The sequence below is a fragment of the Canis lupus genome, chromosome 18, assembly GCF_011100685.1.
Source record: "Canis lupus familiaris isolate Mischka breed German Shepherd chromosome 18, alternate assembly UU_Cfam_GSD_1.0, whole genome shotgun sequence".
Taxonomy (NCBI): Eukaryota; Metazoa; Chordata; class Mammalia; order Carnivora; family Canidae; genus Canis; species Canis lupus.
Window position 1 is genome coordinate 44,859,274 of NC_049239.1, and position 21,414 is coordinate 44,880,687.

A 21,414-nucleotide genomic window follows, 5' to 3' on the forward strand; every position below is an offset into this window, starting at 1 on the left:
TATATATATATCAGATCACACATACATATATGGCATTTTATTTCAAAATATATCCACAGCTGTTTTAATATAAAAATAAGGTATTGTTTTCCAAATCTTCGAGGAGCACTCATGTTCTATTAGGACATACAGGGCTCACCCTGAGAGTCTGGGTGCCCCCTGGCTTGGGGAGGAGTGCCCAGGCCCCGTGGGTTCCCACAACCCAATTAAAAAAGCTTTATCCGAGGTAGAAGACCCCAGCACAGGCTCTACAGCCAATAGCACACAATAGACGCTAGCTTCATTCCCTCCCTCCTGCTTGGTCCAAAGGAAACCTCCTCCAGGGTGGCCACAGACCCAGATGGCAGGGAGCCTTCCACAGGCCTGGGTCGAGACGCCGGATCTCATTATTCCAACAGAGACAGAGGGGAGCCCGGCTTGGCTCATTCCTCCTGGGGAAATGGGCCTCGGCCTGTTAGCGGGAAGAGGGGAGCGTTATTACCCGGCTCAGCCAGCCAGGTTCACCCGCCACGCTAATTGGAACACGTCATGCTTTGTTAATATAGTCTAATTTGGGGAGGCTGGCGCACCAGGGTCTCTGGGGTCGGGGTGCAGCGCAGGGGAAGGAAGCTTCTCATATGGTATATCGCCAAGGAGGGCTGGGAGTGTGGCCGAAAGGCCGTGTGGTTTTGCAAAATGACCAAAGTGACGTCTTGATCCAGCATCCAGAGACTTGAAGTTGGTTGTGCTGCTGTGTGTGGGTTTATATGGGTACACGTGTGCATGCACGTGTTTGAGCGTGTACGCGTGTGCATGGGTGAGTGCACGTGTGCACACAGTGCATATGACGGCCAGCGGGGGTGTGCAATGGTGTGCAGGGCCATAGGGCTGTGAAGGGGGGTGCAGAGAACACAGCTATGTCACACCTGCAGGCAGGAGGCGGAGGGTCTAATTTTGAGAACGCAAACAAAGACATCTCTTTTCCCATGAATGGCTCGCCCAGCCCCTATTAACACTAATTAGGAGACCTGGGAATTCCCTATAACTTCGTAATTACTGTGAACAGACTTCACAGGGGCCGCCAAGGAAATGGAACACCCCCATCCTGTTTTCACAGGCTCGGTGATGACGGTGCCAACGACGCCCGACCCCCCATCCCTGGCCTCCTCCTCCCTCCAGGCACTGGGATCCCCCCAGGGCTCGCTGATGTCCAGACTGCCCAGGAGGCAGCGTAACAGAAGTGGGGGCGCCCTCGTAGTGGAAAGCTCAGTGCAGGGGGTTGGGAGTGGGCTGGGGAAACTGAGGCGGGAGCCCAAGGAGCACATGGACGTATCCCAGGAAGAGACCCCCAGGTGAGCTTCGGGTCTGGAAGCCAAGGAGAAGACGGGCCACTCCATGCCAGGTTGACCCGCTGCTGCTGGCTCAGGCCCAAGGTCCCCACCGCCCACCCTCTTAGCAACCCCCCCCCCCCCGCCCCCCATCCATTAAGATGATGAACCAGACATTAAAGGCGGTGGAGAAGAGCTGGCAAGATCACAGCAGTGACTCCCTACGTCCTCAGGCTCCCTCCCCAGCCCGCAGGACCCTGCAGCCAGACGGCTTGGGAAACCACAGCGAAGCCATTCCGGGGACCCCTCCGCTGCTTGGCGGTGGGATGGCCCCTTGTGCCAGCTGATGGGGGGGCACTTCCAGAAGCAACGGGGCAGGGCCTTCCCACAGGGCCTCAGGCATACGGAGACCCTCCCCCGGCCCCCCCTCTACCCGGCCCCCTGCCGCAGGCCTTGTCAGGACCTTGGGGGGAAGCAGGCACCCCCAGCGCGGTCCCCTGTCTGCCCCCCTCCGCCCTGGCCCCCCCGGGAGCAGATCTGCCAGCGTCACCCCCCAGGGAAGCGCTGTCTGTCTGTCTAGCGCCTGGGGCCTGGCTCTGCCTCCAGAAGACAGTCCTTTGTTCCTTCCTGTCTGCCCAGGATCTGAGATTCTCCATAGTCAGGAGCTTAAAGGGTATTTTCTTAATCGTATTAAAAAACGGCTGAAATGGTATGAAATAGTAACGGATTCCTGCTGCTGTTTCTTTAATTCTAGATACTCAGGTGACTTCTATTCTTTTTTTCTCATAAGGGACATGGATTATTCATGACCATTCATTCACAAATCACTGTGAAAGGGCCCTTCACACCCCAGGCTCGGAAGCAGCCGGGCCTCTCACCTGGGCCTGGAATACCTCCCCCCCTCCACCCGCCTCCAGGTGTGGGGTCCGCCTAGAAGCCTAGAAAACTTCTTTCCGCCCTTCGATGCCCAGCCTGACATCTCCTCAGCTGTGAAGCCCTCCCGGATTTCTCCAGCCCAGGCAGTGCTTCCTTCTGTTTAGTTCCTCACTTTGGAAGATGAGAAAACGAGGCCCAGAGAGGGGCGGGGGCCTGGCCCGGCCCCACAGCTAGGTCACGGGTGGTGAAGGCTACACTAGAATCCAGAAGGGCTTTTGTCTGCAGCGTCCAGGGGTTGGGGGGAGGTTGGCAATATGCCTCTTGATTCTCAACACCCCCTTCCTTCCCTGGAGCCAGCGCCTGCCCTGTCAGGGGGCAGCCTTGACCTCCATCTTTGTTCTCCTCAGGACCGAGCCAGGATGCTCTCTCTGCCTCCAGGGGCTCAAATCAGTGAGGCATGGGATGAAGAAGGAGAATGGCCTGGTTGTTGTTCTACAAAGGGGAGTGGGGACAGGAAGCACTTGGGGCCCTTCCTCCCTCTCTGGAGCTCAAGTCTGCCTTTGCCACCCCTGGAGGGCCAGCCCGGCCTCCTTGCCCAGCCTGCTCCCTCCCTGGCCCCTCCCTGGAGGGAGGCCTGGGCTTACACAGCCACGTGGCCCTGGGTCTGAATCTCCGCTTTGCCCCTGAATAGCTGTGGTTCCACATACCCGAGCCTTATTACCAGCCTTACTAATATTTCATAAGGCGGCCTACCATGTATTAAGCCCTACTGGGGGCTGGGCACCGGGCAGGTGTTTTATAGACGCCATGGCTCCCTTCACGACCCCATCACATTCAGGCACACCCATCATCACTCCCATTTTGCAGGTAAAATGTCCCCACTTTCCCAAGGTCAAGAGCTTGAAGTGATTGACCTAGGACTTTAGCCTGGACCTATGTGAGGCTTATAAGCCCGACTCCCAAGTTAGATGAGTTGGATGAGATAATTGCACAGGCTAATCACTCTACTGATAATAACACATTGAACATGATAGCTTTTCTCATTTTCTTCCATAATGAGGGCAAGCACTGCGGTGAACTGGCCCTGGTGAGATCCACGGGCAGGCGAGGCTTCCTGGGGACCTGGTAGGAGGGTGCAGACCCTCCGGCAGTTCCCACCCATGGAAATCGCAGGGCCCGGATTGCTCCTAGCCAGAGTATTATTGGAGAGTAAGTATTATTTTACCCTCCAGCTTAATCCAGACCAAGCTTATCTTTCCCACCGAAAAGCCCACAGCCCAGAGAAAGTTAAGCCCTTTGCTGCTTTCCTAATTGTAGGCTTGCAGCTCTTCTGGGGATCACCAGATCTCTGGCAAAGCCGGAGAAGTGGTCTGGTATTTGGCAGTGGTATCAGAGAGGCTGGCTCCGGGCTGAGCCGTCCAGCTTTCCAAGCCCATGCTGGTTTGGGGGCGTTCATGGGGGAGAAGGCAGGCTGGGGCACATTCCCCTTCTGCACGGGCCTGCTACCCTGGCCCCAGGGCAGATCTAGCTACAGTGGGGTTCGGGGAAATGAATCGTGGCCTCCTGCTTCATGTTGAGTCCCACTTGGCTAGAAAAATAATATGGGTCATGGGCAACCAGACCCCATCCTTGTCTTATAGTTTATGCCATGTCTGTTTCCCTCTTGCCTCTTCCTCTGAAGTGTGAGCAGAAGTCGTTCAGACCAGAGGCCCTGACCCTCCCCGTGTCCCCCTCAGTTTCTCTAAGAGAGGGCCACTGGATGGGGAGCAGCAGCAGACTCTGCTGTTGAGGGTTAGGGACCCTCGAATGGTCCCGGGAGCCAGCCTGGGTCACACTGGCCCCTGCCCAACCTCAGTCTCACATCGTCCCCCCGTCGGCTGTCTGCTGGAAAGTGCTAGCAGGGTCAGAGAGAAGTCTGAAGGACCGACGTCCAGGTTAATGGTCTGTGCGGGCCTTGCTGGCAAAACCAGACACAATGGGTACAAGTTATAGGACTAGAGAGTTTGCCTTGATACAAAGAGCAGTATCCCCCATCTCCTGGGAGGACTGGAAATGTGGTAGAGCTGTTAAAAGATGGATTTGAAATCAGAGAGACCAGGGGTTGAAATCCTGGCTTCCCCCACTTCCTACCTGTGTGACTTTGGGTACATGCCTCAACCCCTCTGAACTACAATTTTGTCAGCTATAAAACGATTCCCTCTCGGAGGTTGGAACCTAAGATCAAATGACGTCAGGTAAGCCTGGCGCTTACCACATGATCAGGACGTGCACGTTCCTTCAGCCCCGGGGGGGAGTGAGCTGGCTGACGCTGGGGGAATCCAAGTAGATGTCAGACGCCCCTAGAGCAGGGCTGGGTACAGAAGATTTCCTTCTTGGACTAAAATGAAGATCACACTCAATGTTTCTATGAGACCTCCCAACTCGAAGAAAACACACTGAGAACGTGGGCCTGGCCGGCCGTGGGAAGGTGGGCGCCGTCTCCTTGCACCTCTCCCATAATGTAAAAAGCACCCCCCCCCCCCCGGTCCCCCATGGTACGTGCTTCTGTCAACACGAAATGTCCAGAAACGGCAAAATCTACAGAGGCAGAGAGGAGACTGGTGATTGTCTGGGGCTGGGGGCAGGGATTGGAACCGATGGCAGGTGGGTACCAAGTTTCTTTCAGGGGTGACAGAAATATCCCCAGGTTATATTGTAGCAATGGTTACACTACTTCTCAAGTTGATGACAAACCATTGAATCGTACCTTGAAAAGGAGCACATTTCGTAGTATGTAAATTATATGTCTGTAAAGCTATTAAAAAGCCCCCAGACAGCAATGCCAGCAATGAAGTCGAGAGGGGCCGACGCATGCTTGGGGGTGATGCCCACACCCTGGTGGAAGCATGGCAGTGGCAGGCCGACGCCTGAGGTCACCCCCAGTTTCTCGGCTCCTTCTCCACCTGCAGGTTCACGTCGGCGCTTTCTGGTTATTTTTTGCCCCATAAGAGGAATTACAGCAGACTCACCCTGACCCCAAGCACACCCTGCTCTAGGGGCGTCTGACATCTACTTGAATTTCCCCAGCACACTGGGTGAAGCCCCAGTGATGTGAGCAGGCAGGTCCTGCAGACAGAAGGAGGCAGCGTGAGGAAGGAGGCCTGCTAGAGACACGCCTCCCAGGAGCTTCGGGAGATCGGGGCCAGACGCTGGCTCTGGGCGCCTTATAGTTTGGGGGTCCCTGAGTCAGGATGGAAGTGCAAGGCTCAGCCTGGCCTCACCTCTAAGGCTCTGGTAGGCCCACTTGAGGGAGGCGAGGATGGGACCAATCATGTGCCAAGCACAGCTACCTGCCAGGTCAGGGTTTACGTTTGTCCTGGGGATGTGACACCCGAGGGCCTGCAGATGAGCAGAGAAGACCTGTCTGTGCTCAGGGTCAGAGCACTGAGGAGAGATCCGACTCGCTCATGGTTGCTCCCGGGCAAAGCAAGGAAAACAACTTTCAAGGCCATCTGAACGCTGCTGTCCTGACTGGTAGTGAGCTCTCCGTTGCCAGCAGTATGTAAGCGGAAGTTCAATGAACACTTCTCAAGGGGTCACAACAGATGACCTCGAAACCCCTCCCAGGCCAGTTAGTTGGTGAGGCCACAAAGCCTGGCGGTTCATTTCGTTCGAGGGTTAAACCTGGACTCAGAATAAAGCAGAAAGGCCCGAGCCATCCTGAAGGAGGGGGCCTGGCTGGCACCGCCTCCACTGGAACTGCAAGTCCTCTGAGCGCTCACCTAACGTGATGCTTGGATACCCACAGGAGGCCAGGGCAGGCCTTGCGGGGCTCCCAGTGCACGCCCCCGCGCCCGAGCTACCCCAGAAGTGGGTGCAGGGGAGGCAGGGGTTGCCAGCCCCAAGCGCAGCCAAGCCAGTCACATGGGGCCCCCGACTGGCCCTCCGGCGGGAGGCCTGTTGCCTACCTGCCCCACCCTGGGGCGCACAGGGCCCTTCCCTCTCTCCAGTTCCAGCCTCCCCAGGGACTCAGGATCCTGGCTGCAGTTAGCAAGTTCCCTCCCCTCAGCCCCGGACTCACCACAGGATGAGCTCATCAGAGGCCCCTTCCCGAACAAGAGCCCCAGGCCTGGGAGAGGCCCTCTGCTCCCTTTCATGTGCCTGCCTGGCCCTAGGAAGGCAGTGAGGGAGGCTGGGGCCTCTGAAGGAGGCTAGGCCTCTGAGGAAGAGGAGAAGGAGGAGGGGGAGGAGGGAGAGAAGGAGGAGGGGCTGGGGGCTCCGGGGACCTGGGCCCCTCTCGGCCGCTCCCAGCCTCCACCCGGCTCTACCCTCAGAGGGGGTCTGGGCTCCTCTTGCGTTTCTCGGTGCCACCCCTCCAGGTCTGGAAGCTAGACGTGCAGACCGTGCTCTATGTAGTCTCCTCTCCCTCAGAGACATACATGGAGACTCCGGGGGTGGAAGGCATGAACCCCCAAACTAATTACAGTGCCAGGCAGTTACAGGGCGTTCTGGAGGTACTAAGAGATAGAGAGCGAGGGCCACCTGGGCTTCAGCACTCAGCAGGCGTGGGGAATGTTCTGGCAACAGGGCAGGGCTCCTCCAAGACCCAGGGTATCCCAGCCCCACCCTGCCTCCTGCTCCCCATCCACCACAGGCTCAGCCCTACCCTCCAGAAGACAGCCTGACACCTGCTGTGGTCCAGAGACCCTTTATCTCAACCACCCATTTTCCCAGGGTGCAGATCTTCCCTCCTCCCCTCCTGCATAAACCTTTTCCTGTTTCTCCAGCACCCGGGGGGTGGGGAACCCAGCTCAGAGCACAAGAAGCCCATTGACTAGCCCTCCTCTCCCGCACACCCTCCTCCGCTCTACCCGGGCACTACCTCTTGTAGGTCCTGAACGCTTCTGCTCTATCATGCCCCAGGGACTTTGCATGTGCTGATCCCTCTGCCAGGAATCCGCTCCCCTCCACCACGTCACACACAGATTTCTTTGTCTACCTCTAAGTAAGTCATTCATAATCCACGCCTTCCCTGGCCACCCCCCTTCCCCGGCCTGAGCACTGTCACCCTTCTGCGCCCCGCTGCATCAGGGTGTTAGGCCGCCTGCCACCTGCCTGTTGCCCTGGGTTGACTTTCCTGATTTGCTCACTGTGCTGCAGGAGCTCTCTCTCCCTGCTCCCAAGATGGTGCCAAGTCTTTGGCTCCCATGTCGTGGGGGCTGCTGGCTTCTAAGGCCAGACACAGAGGTTGCTGGGCCTAGGAAGATAGCCCACCCTCCAGGCCCTGGAAACTTCTCAGAGGGCATAGGTTGGAGCCCCTGGAGGTGGAGGGGTGTGTATGAGCATGGGTGGGGTACAGGCAGAGGCAGGGGGCCCAGGGAGAGGGTTGTTGAGTGCTTCTGGAGATCAACAAGGAGTGGATTTGGGGGGGATCCAGGATCAAGTGCCCTGATCCTGGAACAACCTTCCCAAGGGGTGATGGGACTTCCACAGAGCCGCCTTGAGATGCCTGGGAGAGGCTGGGAGTCTATGCACCCAAACTCACAGAGTTCCACCCAAACATCACATTGGGCCCAGGTGGCGTGGAAAAGCTCACTGCCTGCTCGCCCTCACTGGACCCCAACAGCCTCCCACTAATGTTCTGGGCCACAGAGAGCCACCAAGACTCCTGCAGCATCCTCGGGGGTGAGAATCTTCTCTCCCCAACACACCTGGGATGGGACGTCCTGCAAATGGGCAGAGGGGCTTGGTGGCAGAGGTCTGAGCTGAAGAAGTAAAGGCAGGTGGCACATCTTGCACCTCAGTGTTGGTAAAATTCAAACCTGCTGCAAGTCCATGTAGCACCGATGATGTACTGGCCTATGCAAGGCCCAGGGCTTTGCCTGGTGAGGGAAGCCATGTGGCACCAGAGGGCACAGGCGTGGAAGTGCAGACTCCCAGGAGGTCACAGGAGAGAGTGAATGTCCTGCAGGAATGTGGGAGCTCGGGCGGGACTGAGCCTGGAGCTCCCTGGCAGAGGAGGGAGCCTAGACGTGCGGCCGGATATGCTCTCTGTGAACCTGTCCCCCCAAATCTGGCCTGAATGTGACACGTCCTAGGCCACCTGCCAGGACTCCAGGACTCAGGGCACCGAAGACCATTAAGACTCAGAGCAAACTACAACGGGGATGCCAGGCTGCCCTGAGGACCCGGGCTGGTCCCCCTCCTCCCATCCCTTCCCCTCCCCCTGCTCCAGTGGAACCACTGAGGCCTGGACTTCTAGCCTGGATGGCAATTCAACACAACAGCCACCTGGCCACCATCCCACACCTGACTACACACCTGTCTCCAGCTCTTGGGGAGAAAAAAAAAGAGGAAAAAAGTTCCAGATGTGGCGGTTGCACACTCTAAGAGAATGTTGCTAGGAAAGAGAAGGAGCCAGCTGGCAGAGGAGGGGGACATTTGCTTTCTAATTTAAATTCTTCTGGGTCATTTGAATATGTAAGGACCCCATATTACTTCCGGAACAATCACTTTTAAAAAATAATTTTTGTCTTAAAAATGCAAAGCAATCTGCAAAAATCTATTTGGAAGAGAGAAGTTTATGCAACAAATAGCACAAATAGCGTAAGGAGTCATTAAATACACCACCATCATCCTTCAGGTGTACTCACCACGTGCCCAGAGCTCTGCTCCGTGTTTTTACACTCATTATTTCATCTAAGCTCATCACGGCGCTGTGTGTTGGATGTTACTGGTGCTATCATTTTCCAGATGAGAAAACTGAATTTGAGAGAGACTAAGTAACATGCCCAAGGTCACCCAGCCCGGAGTGGGCTCTGAAGGCAGGTGCATCTGGCAGCAGGCAAGCTCCCACCTTAGGTCAGGGCCACGCACCACACCGCCTCCTGCAACTGCTACGTTTTGAAAACGTCAAGCTCAAAACCCATTTGTTCGGGGTCTGCTCCACCACTTGAACCCCAGGATGCTGCCCCGGAGCCAAAATCAAATTGTTACAGGCAAACAAAGCCAGAGCCTGGCGTCTCCGGCCACCTGGAAACTTGGACTGAGGCTAGGAAAGCATGTACGACGGGGAGTCCACTGTAGTCTGTCCATCTGTCCATCCATTCGCCAGCCTCCTGCTGAAGGCCCCACGCGTGTCCGGCTCCATGCTGGATGCTGGCAGCCAGTGAGGGCAAGAGGCCCGCAGCCACCAGGAGAGAGGACAAGGTGAGCACAGGGCAGACTGGGCCCCTAGGTGCCTTTCCAATCCGGAAATTTCCAAAACCCTTTGCAATTTGGGATCCCAACTGGTTTTGAGGGGGAGTGTGAATGGAATGCAACCCTGCAATCCACGCCCCGTGGCAAGCTCTTCTTCTCCTCCAAGGTACTTAGCCTAACGCTGAAGCAGGCCTTGGCAATCCAAACCATCTCTCTGGCCAGGGTGCGGTGCCAGGCCAGTTAACTGTGGTGGGTTCTCGGGACTTTCACCCGGGCCTTAGCACCGAGATGGAAAGGGGGCTTATGAAAGCTCCAGGAGCCTGGGGGACGGGGGTGGGATTCCTCCCAGGCTCCAGCCTGCACACCTGAGCACACACTCATGCTTGGCCAGAGGTCCTGTGGCCAATGATGTTAATGAGGCCAGCGGGAAGACAGATGCTGCCCCAAAGTGCAGCCTGAGCCTCCGAGAGCAGGGAGCTTGGGTGTCCTGTTCAACTCTCAGAGGCCCTGGGTGCACAGCAGGTGTTCAGTCAATATTTGATGACTGAGTGAAGAAATGTGATTTTGAAGAAGGCAGCTCTACCCCTATTTGGAGATGGGAGGGGTATGACTTGGTCACTGTATTTTGGGGGACGTGGACTTAAGCTGCCCTCTAGGCACCTAAACATTGAGGACTCAATTGGGGAATCCTCCCAAAGAATCCTAAAAACTGAAAATATAAATAAGAACACCAATAGCACAAGTGCTATCGCTAAGGACTGACCCTCTGGTGGGCTCACTGATAAGCTCTTTTCTTAATTATCCCATGAAATCCCCACATCAGGCCTGTGAGATGTGTAGTATCATTATCCCCAATTTATAGATGAGAACCCCCAGGCTCGGAGGGTCAGAGCTGGGATCTGCACCCACATCTGACTTGGGAGAAGAGGGCTGAGGCTGGAAGGGGCCTACCCCCTATTTTCAAACCAACCAAGTACGAGACAGGGGGGCTGAGGACATGAGTAGGAGGCCTGGGACAAGAGCCCAAGGCTTCCAACTTCCAGCCCGGGGCTCTGCATGACTTGCGAAGCTGCCGGCGAATACCTTTTCTCCGTTCTACGAAGAACCTCGGAGATGGTGGGGGGGGGGGGTTCATTACTCTCGGTCCCTGTTCAGCAACCCCTCTCTCAAGCCCCCCCCCACCAACTCTCTTTCCTGAGGTTGGAGGGAAAAGGAGGAAAATGGAAGAGTCACTCGACTCCAAACCCAGGCTGTGGTTGAGGGCAGACTGAGGATGGCCACAGGCCCGCGCAGGGAAGAAGCTGTCCGCATCCATCTCATTTCCTGCCTGGCACAGTCTTCCAAACCCCAGGGTCCCACCTGCCGGGCTTCGGCTCTCACTATTTCTTCTTCCCGGGATGCCCTTCCCAGCATCTGAGCCGGTCCCCTGTCCTGCCCCAGTTTTCAAAGCCCAGCTGGAATAGGCCACATTGCCTGACTTTCCATCACCGTCACCACCCAGAAGTGACCTCTTGATCTGACCCTGGAACCCTCAAGCCTCCCATTCTAATTCTGCTCCGAACCCTCTTACTCTCTACCTTGTATGTTAGGGATTTGCTTTCATGTCTCCCTCCTTATGACAGGCCGGGAGCCCCCTGGGGGGTGGTGGCTGATCTCTGAGGTGTTTCAAGTAAGTGGGGTACAGCGGGGCTGAAGGCTGGCCAATTCTTTCTGTTTACTCAGGTGCAGCCCCAGACCGGGTCTCTAACCATGGCCTCCCCTCCCTCTCCAGGACCTGTCGCAAGTTACATCACACACTCTGAGTCCGAGAGGCTGAGGACCAAGCTGTTCTAGTATCTCCGCAGCATCGGTCGTAAGTGGGGGCTTTGAAAAATAGTGTGGAAACTGGGATTCCCTGGGTGGCTCAGCAGTTTAGTGTCTGCCTTTGGCCCAGGGCGTGATCCTGGAGTCCCGGGATCGAGTCCCACATCAGGCTCCGGGCATGGGCCTGCTTCTCCCTCCTCCTGTGTCTCTGCCTCTCTCTGTCTCTATGTCTATCATAAATAAATAAATCTTTAAAAAAAAAATAGTGTGGAAACTAGTCAGCCCACAGACATTCACCAAGTTCTCCTGTGGCTCAGCGCTGAATGAGACACTGGACAAGGGGTGGGGGCAAGACACCCAGAGGTCCGGTCCTCAGGACATCTTCCAGAGGAGAGGGCAGGGACCTTCGCGCCCTGCTCACTCTCGGTCCCCAGCACACGAAACATCGCCTGGCACATGGTAAGAACACACCAGCCACTGGTTGAAGAAATGAATTACCACTCGGTGATCCAGCCACGCTGAGCACCATATAAGGCAGGCTGGTGCTGAACGCTGAGCTGGCCTACGTGGTGAGTCAGAGCTGCAGAATCCACAGGCAAGAGACACACAAACAGAGAGAGAGTGGAAGAGCGAGAGCGAGAGACTGGCAAAGGGCAAGGAGTTTTGTGGTTGACCAAAATCAAGCAAAGGACAGAACATAAAAAGAAGCTGGCCACAGTGGCCTAGGAGGCAGCATCATAGGCTGTGGTTTTCCATCTTTTTCCTGCAGAACAATCTTTTTTCAAGTGAAATCATACACCACACCCTAAATGCATAACAGAGCTGCCACGGTGGACGGCGGCTACAGTCGAGAGGCTGGCCTGCTCTCACAGACCCTGGAACCCCACAGAGGCCCCCCGGGCTCCCCAGAGATGGGGTTCCTGCTGGGTCAGAGACTGCCTCCTTCTCCTCCCCCTTCCCTCTGAGATGCCTCGGAGTGGAGCGGCAGCAGCTGAGGGGAGGGTGGCAGTTGCTCTTCTGGGAAGGAGGCCTTCATGGGTCCGGGTCTTCTGGGAGTCCGTTTAGGGCAAATACCCCCTAAAGCAGCTCAGGAAACTTTCCCCAGCCACAAGGGAGTCAGGGGAGGAAGGAAAAGATCCTCCCAGTGAGTGGAGGGGAACCCAAGGCAGCCAGCTATGGGGGTGCCTGAAATAGTGGGGGGGGCTCCTAGGGAGCACAGGGACTCCATATGGACAGAATTTCAGAGGCGATCCTTTTGGAAAGTGAAGCATCACCTGCAGATACCTTGTGTGTGCAATACGTGTATGTGCATGCATGCGAGTGTGTGTGCATAAATCAGGCTTTCAGATAGCAGATCCACAAAACCAGAGCTATACCTGTTGCAGAAAGGCCACCCTGGTGCTATAACTACAGGGAGGACTATTTTGGGACATATGGCATTCCCATTTGCCCCGTGTCCCCCACCCCTGCCACGGCACCAACAGGGTCACCTGTTGTTCCATCTGCCTGGCATTCCTTCCTCTTTCTGAAGATAGCATCTGGGTTTTCCCTTTGGGGTTCCCACCCACTTCCAGCCTCAGGCCAATTCTTCCCTCCACCCACAGCAGGTACTGTCCCACGGCCACCCAGCCCTCAACCCCCACCCCGCCAGGCCAATCAGCACATTCTCTCCTCCTGGTTTCAGAAATGGGTCAGAGATGGTCACATGGCTGGAAAGTAGCCAATAAGCTGCAACTCTGGAACTTTGGTTGGGGCTCCTGAGAAAAAGAAGCTCTCCTTCCACAGGCTTGGAAACAAGCGGATGTGGGTCTGGAGCCCTTGGTCACTGCCCCACCACGCTGTGAGGTGTGCATCCCCCAGGATGGAAATCCGCAAGGAGGGAAGCAGGGGCACAGACACAGGCGTCATTTGAGCCTTGGACTCAGCTCCGCTTTGAACACACCAATAAACAGGCCCCAAATTGTCAATATATTGGAAACCAATAAAAAGTGAATAAATTGCTTGTCTTGGCTTAATTGGGGTGGAGCTGAGGATTGGCTCCCACCTGATGTGGCATCCGACCTCGTCCGGCCTTTGCCCTTTGACTCCCCTGCAGCCAGCCATCATTTCTGGCCCAGGCTGATTCTCGATGAGCTGGACAGCAGCTCCAGCCTCCCCAGCTGAGCCTGGGGTGGGGCACGAGTGGGCGTCAGACTCAAGGACTGGCCACAGGCCAGCAGCCTGGCTGGACTTGCCTGCGTCCAGCCTTCCTGGCCGTCTGGCCCCGCCGAGGGATGTGTTTCGGCGGATCTAAAGTTGGCTCGGGTCCACTCGCTTGGTCCCCAGCCCTCATTGTTCTCCCTCCTTGACCTTGGGCTCTGGTAGGGAGACAGACACTAAACAATAAGGACTCTGGAAAGCAGCCACTCCTCACTTTGGGGCAGGAAGAGTCAACCCCAGGGCTCTGGTCCATCTCAGGGAGATTGCCACAGGCAGAGGCTGCGAGGGGTGGCAGGACAGTTCGGGGCTTGCATGTCAAACAGGCCCAGGAGATACACCGGGGTGGCTCAGTGATTGAGCATCTGCCTTCAGCTCAGGGTGTGATCCCAGGGTTCTGGGATCAAGTCCTGCATCGGTCTCCCCGCAGGGAAACTGCTTCTCCCTCTCTCTGCTTATCTCATGAATAAATACATAAAATATTAAAAAAAAAAAAAAAAAAACAGGCCCGGGAACACTCCTGGATCTCTTACCTGCTGAAACACCTTCGCCTAGCTGTCCCTTCCAGTGTTATCATCCTTGAGTCTAACATGGGGATCCTGCTGCTACATACCCAACAGAAGGACTAAAATCCACAAAACTGACAGCGCTGACTGCTGATGAGAACATGGAGCAACAAGAACTCTCATTCGCTGGTGGTGGGAATGGAAAGCCGTGTAGCCACTTGGGAAGACGGTTTGCCGGTTTCGTTTTCTTTTTCTTTTTTACGATTTTATTTATTTATTCATGAGAGACACAGAGAGAGGCAGAGATATAGGCAGAGGGAGAAGCAGGCTCCCTCTGGGGAGCTTGATGTGGGACTCGATCCCAGGACCCCAGGATCACAACCTGAACCGAAGGCAGACGCTTAACCACTGAACCACCCAGGTGCCCCAATTTGGCGATTTCTTAAGAAGCCAAATATATTCTTTGCCATATGATCCAGCAGTCATGCTCCTAGGTGTTGACCCAACTGGCTCAAACTTCTGTCTACACAAAGACTGGCACATGAATGTATAGTAGCTTTCATCGTGATCGGCTAAAATCAATCAGAAGTAACCAAGATATCCTTCAACTAGTGAATGGATAAATAAGCAGTGGTACAGCCGATGGAATGTTACTCAGCAATAAAAAGAAATGAACCATCAAGCCAGGAAAAGACATGGAAAAAATTTAAATGCACACCGCTAAGTGAAAGAAGCCGGTCTGAAAAGATTACCTACTGTACGATTCCAATTATATGACATTCTGGAAAAGGCAAAATTATGGGGACAGTGAAAAAGTCACTGGTTGCCAGAGGGAGGAAGCAGGGATCGAGGGCGACTAAGCGGGTGGATCATCTTCTCTGGCAAGGTGGAGGGTCCCCCAGCATCCATTTTCCCCTTCTTCCTTCGAAATAGAGTTGCAGTTGGGCAGACAGCCACCCAGAACGATGACTGTAATTCCCAGCCTCCCTTGCAGCGAGGCGTGCTGCACGACTGCATTCTGGCCAGTGGGATGGAAGTGATGGGAGCCCCCTCTTAAAGGAAGCAGCGCCCTCGCCTCTTCTGGTTTCTTCCTTCTTGCTGAGTATGATGGAGAGGCTGTCCTGGGCCATCATGGATCATGAAGACCAGTGATGGTGCAGCCGCAAGACAGCGAAAGCCGGGACCCTAACATTCCTGTGTGGAAAAATCCTCCTAGCTCAGAATCTTACTTAGAGAAAAATCCACCTGTCTCTCATTGAAGGAACTATTATTTGGGGTTTTGGGGTCACACACAACCAAACCCACATTCGGACTAATGCAAGAGCCTTCAAGGACTGTCCTGGGGGTTCTGCGTGAAATAGGCACAGCATCTTCACACATTTGATTCATTCAACAGATCGAGGCCGATCTCCTGTACTGGGATCTGAGAGTTCAATTAAGAACCAGGCAGATGAACCCCCACCCTCGTGGACTCCACCTTCTAGTGCAGGAGACAGACTGTTAGCGCGAGAGTGAACGAATTACGGATTGTCCCATACGCAATACTATTAGCAACGGTTAATGTTTCTTGAATTCCGAGCTTACTACGTGTCCATCCTGTCCTAAGCCCTTTTCAGGCATTGCCTTATTTGATCTTCACCACAAACCCAGAAGGTGGGTGCTATTGCTTCCCTGTTGATGAGGAAGCTGAGTCGCAGAAAGGTTGAGGAACCGGCCCAAGGTCACACAGCTAGTAACTAGTGGTTTCAGGATTTGAACCCAGGTCTCCTGGACTTGAGAGCCTGAACCACTGGGCTCTCCTGCTAATGAAGGGTGTAAAAGAAGACGCTGTGATAAAGAATGACAGGGTGCCCTGCTGGTGGCAGTGACAACAGACACAGCGTATAACCACGTGCCAAATGAGCCTGAACTTCCTTACCCAGGTGGCCAGCGTTGGGAGGTCTGGAAAAGGATCGGGCCTGTTTCTAGACGCCAAAATCAAAGGTGTCAAGTCGCTCTGATGACAGTGTCAGAAGTCCCGGCCGCTGCAAGCTCGGGCTGTCCAGGAGATGCCCACCTGTCAGAGATAAGCAGATGAGCCATAACTGCCTGGTCGGGAGAGATCTCATCAGCTCATGCTGCCCCAGGTGGCTTCTTTCTGTCGCAGATGCTCTCGGGGTCCCGAGGGGGCCATGTCACAGGGCAAAGACGGCAGGAACCTGGGGTCATGCGTCAAGAAACAGGTCCCAGCTGAACTTGCCTGGAAACAAGTCTGAGACCCAAAAATATGCATTTCTGCCTGTGTGTGTGTGTGTGTGTGTGTGTGTGTGTGTGCGCGCGCGTGTGTACGCCCTGAATAAAAATACATAAGCATCACACCCACCGTGTCTAGCACAGTGCCCTTTGCAGAGCGGGGAAGCTCGACAAATGTTTCACGGTTTGCTTTGATGTAAAACACAAATGTATATGTTGGAGTGAGTGGGTGGAAGCTCCAGGAGAGTTGGAGTGAATTGGAGGAAAGATCCTTCCTTCTGTGAAAATGCATTCTTGGGACGCTCCATCCAGCCAGACCAACGGCTTCATCAGTTTACCGATGAGGAGACTGACGTCCAGAGAGGGGCAGTGACCGGGCCAAAGTGACATAGCAAGCTGGTGGTAGAGTGAGGCCTAAGCCCTGGGTCTCTCCTGACTCATGGCTGGGGGTTCTCTCCAACGATGCACCCTTCATTGTATTTGTGGGACTCGCAGCCCCTGGGGCAGCCCGGGCCCACGGCAGGGGTCTCCTGCATGCTGTCAGGTGGGTTAGAGCAGAGTATTTCCCAGCTGTGTTCAAACCCAGACAAGGTGTGAGAGGCAGTGCCTGCAGTGATCAGAAGCATGGTCTTTGGAAGCAGGTAGATCATGGCCCACATGCTTGGGCAATCTTTTTCTAGAAGTAGACAGTGGGTAAGTCAGGGGTCCTCTCAGAGCATCAGTCTCCTCGTCTATAAAATGGGAATAATAATAACAGCATCTCTTCGAGGATTGCAGGCATGAAAATGACCTTCCTACGTCTCTGAAGCCCACAGCAGAGCATTCGCTCACTAAATGTTAGGGATGTGATGCAGAGGAGGATACTGGGAGCGCCTGCAGTGGGAGGTGGAGCACTGGACTGGGAGTTGCTCTGTGTCCTTGGCAAGTCTTGAGACAAAAATCTCTCAATTTCACTGGTCATTCATCCCCTCTGCCCCCACCTTGCTCCCCCTTCTCTGCCTCTCATGGACCAGCACGGGTTCCCAGCCCAGCATACCTCCTCTCCTGGGGGACTGGGACTGCAAACTCCCCACCTGCCCACCGGACCCCCATAGCCCAGACCACATTTCAACAGCCAGCAAAATGCAGGTGTCATCAGCACTTGGGGAGCTGGTGAGTGCTAAGGACCCCACACCATGGCAGCAGCTCTCAGGAGAACTGGGGAGGGCCAGGCGTGGGAGAGCGAATTCCCTGAATTCCCCGGGAGGGGTGGCATTCTCAGCTTTTTCAAGAAAGGTAAGATAAAGAAAGAAAATGGTGGCAGGAAGGAGGGGGCAACAGAGATTGCTTCAACAGCATGCTGTGAGGCCGTCCCTTCCTGGGGCTGGGGGGGGCGGGGGCGGGGGGGGGGGGTACAGGGTGGGGGGCTCCACCCGGGGCCTCCACATGGGGCCTGCGGTCCCTGCTTCAGCCCCCATCGGGATGATGGCTGTGTTAGCCTCTCTGAGCCTCTTCCCCACACCTGCTCGATGAGGAGACTCACCTGGGGGACCCCTAGCCTCCACCTTTCATTCCACCCCAGCCCACGCTCCTTCAAATGTGCTAAAAGAAGCAGACCACCCACTCAGTTAACAGACCCTTGGCAGGGGGGAGTCTTCACTCCCAGGAAGAGGGCAGTCACAGTAGACCCCTCGGCTCCCACCCCAAGATTTACAGACGGAGTCCTGGGTTCCAGTCCCAACGTCACACTAACTTCCTCTGAGCACTCAGGCACATCCTCTTGTTTGTTGGGCCTTAGTTTTTCCATCTGTGAAAGGGGGTGTTGGGCCCACTGGTGGCCCCTACAATCTCTTGTGGTCAGCTCTAAAACCCGGGCTCTAGTTAACTCACAGGTGGAGATACCAATGCAAGGCTGCTCTTCCTCTAACTTCCTGACGATGGGGGCATTGATGACCCCAGCAGGCACACTGAGGCTTCCTGGATGAGGGGACAGATGTGTGTATGTTTGTGCAGAGATGAGAGCAGGGTGCTATGGGCAGCAGGGCAGGGTGAACAAGGGCATGGAGATACCCAAGTGGGGAACCTTGAGCCAGGGCTGCCTGTCAGGGTGGAGTGGGAGATAAGATGCAAAGGTCCTGGGGTCAGTGCTTTATGTGCATTTCCTCATTTAATCCTATAGTATCATTCCTATTTTATTAAAGAGAAACTGAGGCTCAGAGCAATTAAGTACCTTGGCAAATGCACGACCGTTACATAGCACAGATTGGATTTGAACCCATTGTTGACTTAAGAGCAGAAGCTCTTGGGCAGCCCAGGTGGCTCAGTGGTTTAGTGCCTGCCTTCTGCCCGGGGCATGATCCTGGAGACCCAGGATCGAGTCCCACGTCGGGCTCCCTACATGGAGCCTGCGTCTCCCTCTGCCTGTGTCTCTGCCTCTCTCTCTCTCTCTGTGTGTGTGTGTGTGTGTGTGTCTTTCATGAATGGATGAATAAAATCTTTAAAAGAAATATATATTTAAGAGCAGAAGCTCTTGATTGCCATGGGACGCCACCCTCCTTCCGAATGGCTTAAAATAGAATGTGAACTAGAGAAATGTAGGATCATGCATATTGTAAATACACACAGATGAGCTCATGGTGGCACTCGAGGGTGAGCACTGTTGTGGCCTGGAGAGGAAGTTCAGTGTGTGAACGTGTGGACGTTGTCAATGTGTGTGTGTCACTGTCAAAGGAAGCTCCAGATCTGAGCCCAGGCCTGGAGATGCCAGATGGGCAGGACGTGGCCGAGAGGCCATCGGGGCCACTGGGGCTGGGGCTGGGCAGTCAGAGGCCCAGGCCATCCTGCAGTAGCCCAGGAAGTCAAGCTCCCCAGGCTGTGCGCCAGCTAGGCTGGCTTGTATCACCTTCCCTGGTTTCCACATGACCAGGGGCCGAGCCCCCTGCTGCCGGGGAGAGTGGCACATCCTGTCCTAGGTCTGCATCTTCTTTGCCTGGGTATCTCCCATGGTCCCTCTGAATGCCTGCCCCAGCTAGGGAACAGGGTGTGCAGATGGAGCCCAGCGTGCGTGTGTGCATGCGTGCGCACACGCACACACAGACACAGACACACACACACACACACACACATGGGCTGTCGCCAGCAGATAGGGAAACCGGCAAGCAATCGTACCAGCTGAGGCCAAGCCAGACCTGCATTCCAGCCCTGACCCTACCACTGGCCACGGGCCCTGTGATCGGGACATGTGGCCTGCCTCTCTGAGCCTCCATGAAAGCCCACGACCTTCCTAAGTTCAAGTGCATACAAACTGTAAAGTGCTGGGCCCACCGATATGGTTGTGATTCTAACCGGAGTAGCCAACTAACCCAGGAAGTGGTAGAGAGTCCCCAGGGAGCCTTGACTGAGATCCCAGCCAATGCCTTTAGGTAAGTCCCCTGTTCCCCTCTCCCAGGCCTCAGTTTCCCCATGTGAAACACTGAGGATCTTGAGCTCAGATACAGAGTGGGCTACAGCCCCTGTGGTCTCGCTTCCTTTAACAAGATTTGCCACTAACAAAGTATCTGAATTTCATTTGCCAGAAACCAGAAGGCCATCGACGCAGCAGGCAGCTGAGTACACGGGGCCCAGGGCAGGTACGTCGTGATGGAAGAGAAGAGGGACATGGTTGACCTAGAAGGGATGTGACACATCTGGGGAGACGAGGGAAGCCTGCAGGAAGGGAGGGAGGCAGAGCTGCCGATAGGTGATAGAACCCGGGCGGGGTCTTTCCCTAGGTTTTCGCTGCCTGGCCTGGAAGCCACAGAGAAGACACAGGAGTTCTGCTTCCTGGTGATCATAAGCAACACAAGCATTCACGCATTTGGTGAGCATTTACTGAATACCTGCTGTGTACCTGGGATTCTAGGGGAACCGGAGGCAAGTGATGCACAGACTACACCTTCAAAGAGGTTCACAGTTATGGGGAAGCGAAAGCAATGCCCTCGTCTTGAACTATGAAGTTCAAGGTGACTAAGGAGGGCTCATCACGTAGCTATGAGCTCAGAAGAAGGAGAAGTCCCTCCCAATGTGGGCCCCAGGGCAGGCTTCCTGGAAGAGGGGGCAGATTTAAATAGATGGAAAGGAGAGGAGGGTGCTGTGGGCAAAGGGCCCAGGGTGAGCAAAGGCAGGGGGACGCCCAAGAGTGGGCCGGGTATTCAGGACCATGAGCCAAGGCTGCCTGTTGGGGCAGAGTGGGGAAATGAGGCAGGAAAGCTTGAAGGCAGGGGTTGCACGGGTAAGGTCTTTGAATGCCAGGCCAAGCCTGATGAACTTGACCCATACACAATGGGGAGCCACTGAAGGTCATAGAGCAGAGGTATCCTTCAGGTAGATGAAAAACAGGAAGGAGCCCAGGCAGGTGGGAACAGATGGTGAGAGGATGGGAGAACGAGGGGCAGAGCTCGGTAGGAGTGGTGGGAGGGTAAAGGGAGCGTGGAGGTAGGGCGGAGGGTGAAGAGGGTGAAGAGCTCCCGAAACTCGCAGGCCAGGGGGAAGGGAGACAGGTGTGGGAGGGAAGATGCATCTAGACATGTCGGCTTTGCACCCGGAGTCTGCCTCTGTCACCACCTGTGTGGCCCTGGGCAAGACCTCTCTGAGCCTGTTTCCTTCTCTATAAGGTGAAAAACTTAAAGCCACGTCATCGGGATGCAGGACTCAACCAGATACCGTGGGAAGTACTTTGAGCACAGTAAGCGATGGCTGGATACTTGCTTTCTAAAATGTAAGCATTTATTGCTTTTATTAATTAGTGGTGCCTTTCTCCGGTGAGGACACCCAGGCTCAAAGTCAAAGGACCGGCTGGAGCCGGCAGTGCCTGTGCCTCAAATCACGGCAGAAGCAAGTTATGAACAAATAAACCTGGGCTGATGCAGAGATGAGTCTTGATTTTAAAATATTCCTAAAGCGGAGGGCTGTTTTATGACTTTTGCGCTGTGTGCTTATTAAACCCAAGCTATAAATGTGAACTAATAAGTAAAATGAGTTAAGTTAATGAAAAAAATCAACCTTCAGGACGAATCCATGTTACCTAATGGCAGTCCATAAACATAAACATAAAATTTTAAAATACAAGAATGAATTGCAATGCCCAGCAGCCCAAGGAATCTGCAATTTCTCTCTCTGAAAAATAAAAGCTATTGATTTTCTCTTGGGTTCTCATCGCTCACCAGTGAGTCTTTGAGAAGTCATAAAGGAAGGAATCATCTCCAATTGTTTACTCACTGAGGATCACATGTATTGAATTTAAATCGTCTCCGATTCCTAATTAGTACAAACCAAATTAGAATCTGAATACAGAAGAA

The 21,414-nt window shown here is 54.7% G+C and overlaps 1 protein-coding gene and 1 long non-coding RNA gene across 2 annotated transcripts in view; one reads left to right on the forward strand and one right to left on the reverse strand.

The window, feature by feature from the left end:
• The window catches only part of TSPAN18 (tetraspanin 18), a 185,850-nt gene that overhangs the window by 44,186 nt on the left and 120,250 nt on the right, over positions 1-21,414 (reverse strand). Inside the window, 1 exon segment of the mRNA XM_038563502.1 lies at positions 15,786-15,923. The gene's annotated coding sequence lies outside the window, so the exon portion shown is untranslated.
• Positions 17,117-21,137, forward strand: LOC111090976. Its single transcript, XR_005373507.1, has 4 exons — positions 17,117-17,374; positions 19,654-19,707; positions 19,849-19,937; positions 20,731-21,137. It is a non-coding gene; the product is annotated as an uncharacterized LOC111090976 (long non-coding RNA).